The sequence below is a fragment of the Vicia villosa genome, linkage group LG2 (assembly GCF_029867415.1).
Source record: "Vicia villosa cultivar HV-30 ecotype Madison, WI linkage group LG2, Vvil1.0, whole genome shotgun sequence".
Classification (NCBI taxonomy): Eukaryota; Viridiplantae; Streptophyta; class Magnoliopsida; order Fabales; family Fabaceae; genus Vicia; species Vicia villosa.
Genome location: NC_081181.1, coordinates 191,944,911 through 191,952,451, shown reverse-complemented (window position 1 = coordinate 191,952,451; position 7,541 = coordinate 191,944,911). Strand labels below are relative to the sequence as shown.

Genomic DNA, 7,541 nt, shown 5'->3' with positions numbered 1-7,541 from the left:
GAACAAGAGAATCCCACAATCAAAGAGTCACGTGACAATGATTCGACACGGACTGTTAAAAATATATGAAGTAGTATCTATTAGGCATATATTCGTAAAAATTCGTGAGATTTGCTATGCGCTAGAAATAGCACTGCTCAATTAAAAAATAACATATTTTTCTGTGTTACATTTAAGTATATTTATGTTTAAACTTTAAAATAAGGCATATGTTATGCCGATTTCAAGTTTGGATTTGGGTAAGGGTATTTTTTTTAAACTTCAAGTATGGAGACGAATGCTATTGTATCATGCCCAAATATTGGACATTCTCATTCCTAATATTTACAATAAAGTTTTTTTTCCGTTTATAAAAATATATGAATCAACACTTAAAATTGTTATACTAACAATCTAATTTTTGTCATTTATAAAAAATATTGAAAAATTTATCAACAATACACTTTTTTTTTTTAAAAAAACATTTGTATTAACCATACATTTTTTTGGGTTTATAAAAATAATTGTTTTAAAAATACACTGTTTATAAAAATATTTGTATCAACAATACATTTTTTTCATTTATAAAAATATTTATATCAATAAGTTTTTTCCTGTTCATAAAAATATTTATAATAAAAAAATAGTAAAATTATATTATCTCATTCACTTAGGTAAAAAACTAAAATATTCATATCAACAACACACTTTTCCCATTTATAAAAATATTTATATCAATAATTCTTTTTCTTGTTCATAAAAATATTTATAACAAACAAATATTAAAATAATACTATCTCATTCACTAAAATAAAAAAAAACTAAATTAGCCTTTAAAATATTTAATACCACAATTAATAAATGACTCTTATGATGTTTGATGTTAAAAAATTACTGATATTATAATAGAACAAATTAATTGATTATTCTTTACTTATTTCGGTTATTACCTTTTTAGTTTAATATCATCAATTCAAAAAGATGACAATAATGAGTAATTAGAAGACTTCAATTTATTTAATTAAAATATTCTAATTTGATAATATGTAATTAAATGCTTATTTAAAAATATTATAATGTTTCCCATGAAAAACAAAAATCATTACTTATTACTTCATTTCTTATAACTTATTACTTAGTCTCATATTAAAAATTTGTTTCATTCAAAAATTAATTATAGTGAATTATGTTAATTTTTTGATTTAATTTATTTCTCAAAATTTCCTAATATACTTGTCTACATTTTCATGTAATAAATTAATCGTTGTTATTTAATTAATGCATATTAAAAAATTGTAATTTTATTATTCATTATTAAAAGTCAATTATTATCTATCAATTCATATCATATCTTAAAATTAATGTCATATAAATAAATTTAGAATATTTTTTTACTATTTATACCAATGGTTATTTATTTATTTAAATTAAAACTCTATGATTTAACGCAAAAAAAAAAAAAAAAAAAAACTCTATTTCTCCCTATCTATCATGAATAATTATCTATCTTTTTAAATTCTTACTTTATCATTAATGTCATATTAATAATTTTAAACACTATTTTTTATTAATTATTATCAATAATTATATAAGTATGAATTCATACAATACAATTAATGTAAAAATTAAAATAACAATAAACTCTATTTGTGAGTGTCGGATTTTGTTAACGATTATATAAGTAAAAAATTTAAAACTATTATTTATTATTTATAATAAATAACTATTTATAATCCAAATTTTTTCTGTAACTAATTTCTAATTCTAACTCTACATTGGTGTATATTAAAAAATTTGACACTACCTTCATTTTTTACTACTTACTGTCAAAAGGTTATATATCGATACAATTCTAACTAAATCAAAACATGCCAAATGATTTTTTTTTATCATTTCAAATGTGATATCTAAATAGATTTAAATAGATAAATTGATCATTCTAATAAATAAATAAATCTATCTACTGTGTTCTTATCAATTATAATTGAATGCCGTATAAGTATTTTAGTTTACATTAGTAATTTAAACATGAAAGTTATAAAAAAATTGTATAGTAGGTGAATTTATATATTTATGAGAATTAAGAATTCCAATAAAAAGTATAGATGATTTGTACATAAAAAAAAAACATAAAACTAATCAACAACATTGCTAATAACATCCTAGAAAACGCTTTCATATTACTACTTATAACATCCTCAAAAAGCTTTTATAATAGTTGCAAGCTTTTATAATAGTTGCATCAGCGCATCAACGTATGAAATTTGAAATATACACCAATTTTACTTCTACTAAAACTCAAAGTAGCCCTATTCTTCAAATAAAAGAATGATTGATAAAGTCCAAAGCAAACATCTTTACAACCCCATGTTTAATCCTTCAGATTTATTTAAATAAAATTATAAAAAAAAGCATAACACATTTTTACCAAATAGAAAGAATATAGTAACGGAGGACCACATGTATTCTTAAAAATAGATAGATCATTATATCAAATACATGGTGTATTTACCGACATGGTGAATAGATAATGCAAATTCACATTTCAAAAATGTAAGGATAACAATATCTTCACATCGCAAATAATCTAATCACTGCAGAAGACACACGGTGACTGACACGAAAAAGAAGGTCTTGCTAACAAGGGAATCCATCGCCAAATTGCGTTCATGACAGGAGCTATATGGTTATTTCAAACAAATTGTATAAATGATGCTTGCTACAACCTGCACTAAAGATAACGTGAGTTAGCATAATGAGAACGGAATCGAAAACAACACTGAAAAGAAAAAATAATCAGGAACAATATTGAAAATGAAACTAAGAAATAGAAATTATTAGAAAAGATGCTTAAGTTTGTTGGAAAATGAATAGATACATTGCATATGAGCACATGATATGAAACATTTAACATTGAAACTAAAAGATGCAATAGACAGCAGTATAGAAAAATAATTAGTAGGGTTAACATTTTTAATACCTATTTTACCCAAAAGAACATAATCGACCAATAAAAAAAGGTTTTATTGTATTATCACCCCATATGGAAGAAGTTTGAACGGTGTTTTATTCCCTGTAACCATAGCAGGTAATTGATCTGCATCGACTGGTAAAGGCTCATGGCGGGTCAAATCTTATATATATATATATATATATATATATATATATATATATATATATATATATGGCAAAAGCATGCTGCCGAAACCTAATGCCGCTGTAAAACTAATGCCACAACCAAACAAAACGGCTTAAAGCTATAATGCATTTACTTTTCATAACTAGAGGCGACTAAAATGAATCAAGCAACTTACGGATTAGGTGTCAGGCATAATAAGTAATTCAATCTTTTTAAGGCATCATAGATATAGCATTCACATAACAATGTACACCAAGTTTCAATTCCAATCTTAAATAAGAATGTGGAGACAAATCCAATTGGGTGTTCGCTTTTAAATATATAATTCATTGGAAAATACAGAGTTAAATTACAAAATTCAATAGCCCCAATTAATCCAATGATATCATTGGAAAATGGTATAGGCGTTAATATTACCCTTGTTATTATATCACAAGACAAAATCTCTAAAACAATGTAAAAATGTTGATTAATTTTTAATGATGAGACCTAGGGATTGAAATTTCAATGTCCTGATTAATAAAATCTAGTTATTCGAATTTTTTTAGTGGTAATTCTTTCAATAGTTATTAAATGGGATTGGGAGAAATTAGAAAGCTCCAACTAAATTAATAATTATCGCCACATTGGCTATATGAATTAGTTATAAAGGGTTATAGAAGCAAAAATTAAAATTGATTAGTAGGTTTCTAGGAATATATTACTAAGAACATTCCTGCAAACCTACTAACAAATTTCAATTCCTGTAATCCTTTAGGACTACTCAATATAGGCAATCATTATCCATCTAGTTGTGTTTCAAAGTTTTATCCCAGTCTATTTATTTACTATCAAAAGAACTCCACCCAAAAGATTCCAAATAATGATTTTATCAACAAAGACATTAAAATTTCAATCATTGGCATATTCTTTCCATTAAAAATCAACAACTTTAGATTGGTTTGAAAATTTTATTTTTTGATCATAACAACTATAATATCAATGATGGTACCATTTTTCAACGATATTATTGGATTTATTGACTCTATTGAATTTTGTCCCCTAATAATATATTTTTCTATGGAAATAGTTCGGTTATTTCTTTAGTTATAGATGTTGCTTCTTTTACTCATGACTTTTTATTTCATTTCATGCTTCAATATAAGTCCTTAATATCTTTGTAATCAACCTAAAGATTGTTGATAAAGTTATTTGTTTCATGTTTTCACACATAGTTTGTTATATTATATTAAAATAAAAATGAAAAATAATCTTTATTAATTTGTATGAATCAAACTTCTTAAAAGAAAAGTATTTTAATGTCTTATGTGGAGAGAGATGTCCTAGGTAGGATCTTTATTCTTTTAAATTGGCAAACTTCTGGAATTCTTAGATTAATAAGTTAAGAAATGAAGGAGTATAGAGTAAGTAGAGAAAACAAAATACTTAATAAGAAAAAAAAAGGGAGAAATAAAATGTAGATAGATAACAAGATACATAACCTTTTGTCAAAGTCCTGCCGTCGAAAATGAACATCTCCCGGACCATAGAAAAAAGAAATAAAGTTTATTCTTTCTGTAATTGCATAAAAAACAAAAACAGTAATAATGACAACTCTATAGAAATCGATTCATTTAAATCCTTAATACTGCTGTAATGAACCTAAAGGTTGTTGATGAAGTTATTTATTTGATGTTTTTACAAATAGTTTGTTATATTGTATTAAAATAAAAATGAAAACAATTTTTTATTAATTTGTATGAATCAAACTTCTAAAGTTAAAAGAAACCATTTTAATGTCTTTAAGTGTAATATAGAGAGATGTTAATAGAGAAAAATGAAAGAAGAAATTTGAAATTTGAAATTGTGAAATAATGACATTCGAAACATATATACAACACATTATAAGACACATTATAAGTGTGTAATTTAAATTACTACTTAAATAACATGTGCAGAGACATCAAGATAAATAACCTTTCCTGCCGTCGAAAATAAACACCTCTCGGACCATATCATCCTTGTTGACAAAAACCTATGGAAAGAAGAAATAAAGTTTACACAACAGTGTACCTTGTTAGAAGAGAGAAATAAAGTTTATAGAAATGATTCATGTAACATATTGATCAAAATTCCATCACCATACAAACGTGTTAAAATGAATTTGAACTACTGTTGTTAGAGATCTGGTTTTGGGGTTTTGGCCATGGTGGTTCAAGTTGTGGCTCAGTTTCAGAGATATGGAATAGTTACTATTTATAATGTTGCTATATTTCTTATTATCACAATTTCTAACCGTTCCATTAATCCAGCTATAGCTACGGACCTAATTCTTGACATATAATAATGTTGAATTATTCAATCAATTCCTTCCGTTTTTAACTGCTCGCCGCTTACAAATTATACCACCAGTTCAATTGGAAAAATTTCATAAAGTAATTAATAAATAATTTACATGTAATATTTATTATTTTTTCGATTGAAGTAAATGAATAAATAAAGAGTTTAAAGATAGTGTCCTCTTAGTGTAAAACAGTTTTACACATATATCTAATCAAAATGTTTTAATTTGCCGTAATTTCAGTTTTTTCAAATTTAAAATTAGATTTATTCTAATACATGTCTCTCATTGGTTGAAAGTGTAAAAATACTTTACACTGTCAGTGCAATTTCTTTTTTCCCAAATAAATATAAAAAGTAATAAAATATAATATATCATGTATTAGTTAACGCTAAACCACTAATGATTATTTATAATTTTGAAATATATATTTTATTTTTAACCATACTTTTAAAATGATAATATATATATATATATATATATATATATATATATATATATATATATATATATATATATATATATATATATATATATATATATATATATATATATGAGAAGAGATATATTTACTCCAACAGTAAGTCTAGAAAACTTACTCTAAATCTTAACCATTGATTTTTATTAATCTAACGGTTTTAATTGATCATTTAATTTAATTATTTTTGAAAATATTTTTTTATATAAAAAATTAATTTAAGCCATTAGGCCATTAGATTACTGATTATCAATGATTAAGATTTGGAGTAAGTTTTCAACACTAAAATATATTCTAATATATATATATATATATATATATATATATATATATATATATATATATATATATATATATATATATATATATATATATATATATATATTAACATTCATTGATAGATATCAATAATAGATTTAGTGGGATAAGATGACATGAACTATACAATCTTTTTTTTTTCAATTGGTAATCGTATTAATCACAAAATAGAAGGATACAATCGAACAATTACCTCTTTATAAACGATAGAGGTAAAATGTTCCAAAAATAAAAATACAGGACAGAGATTAAACATTAATTGCTCTAAACCACTTCCAAGAGGATAACACAATAGAACTTACACATTCGCCAAATTTGAAAATGCTTTCCCTAAAGAAAATTGTGTTCCTCGTAATCCAAATATTTCAAACGACCACAACCCAAATAACACCAAAAGTTAATCTTTCGTCTAAAACCTTAATTATGTCAAAAAAAGAAAGGAAATTTCTTAACTTAAGGTTTGTCAACGAAATCGAATCACCAATCCAAGCTCCAACTTTCTCCCAAATTTTCAACAGAATGGGACACGAAACGATCAGATGATTGGAATCCTCCTCCATCTAAAACAGAAAACACAGCAGCAATCAATATCAGAAACCAAAATCCCTCTCTACTTCAATTGTTGTCTCGTCGGGTTTCCATCCAAAACAAGTTTCCACACAAAAACTTTACTTTTGAAGGAGCCTCTAGATTCCACATGAAAATTCAACTTCTTCAGCACCACATCTCCCACAGCAGAACCATCCTCTCTTTTCCTTAGTGCCAAAGCACAAGATTTGACCGAAAAAATGGCATATTCGTTAACGGCCCACACGAAGACATCCTGCACATCCTGAACCATTTCATAATGCGAAATCAGTTCTTTTAAGAACTGAACAAGAGGCATGTCGTCTCCATCCTCATTACTAAAGCAATCGTGCACATCCCAAGTCAAAATATTGTTCTCCCAACGACCAGCATTTGCTACTTACATGAACAAATATGTTGCCTTAGCGTACAACTTGGGAAAAGCCTCTGATAACACTTACTCCTCGATCCACCTACTGAAAATCGTCAATTCATTAAAAAAACAAAAAATATTTTATTTTTCATTTTTACTAGCTAGTTTTAATTTTTCATTTTATTCAATAATTTTTATATATAAAAAATAGAAAAAAGAAAAAGAAAGTACATATCAGAATCAAACAAGGTTAAGGGTGAAAACAAAGCTCGGGCACACTATCTCATTTATTACCATGTCTTGCAAATCTCTCTTTTGCCTGTCTCTCTCTTGTTGATATATAAAAACCATCATTTAGTGGAACTTT

At 25.3% G+C, this 7,541-nt stretch overlaps 1 long non-coding RNA gene across 1 annotated transcript; it reads right to left on the bottom strand.

Annotated features, from left to right (window-relative positions):
* Positions 1-2,442: 2,442 nt before the first annotated feature.
* Positions 2,443-5,288, bottom strand: LOC131647764 (uncharacterized). Its single transcript, XR_009297948.1, has 2 exons — positions 5,075-5,288; positions 2,443-2,705 (listed from the first exon to the last, which is right to left on the bottom strand). It is a non-coding gene; the product is annotated as an uncharacterized LOC131647764 (long non-coding RNA).
* Positions 5,289-7,541: the final 2,253 nt, after the last annotated feature.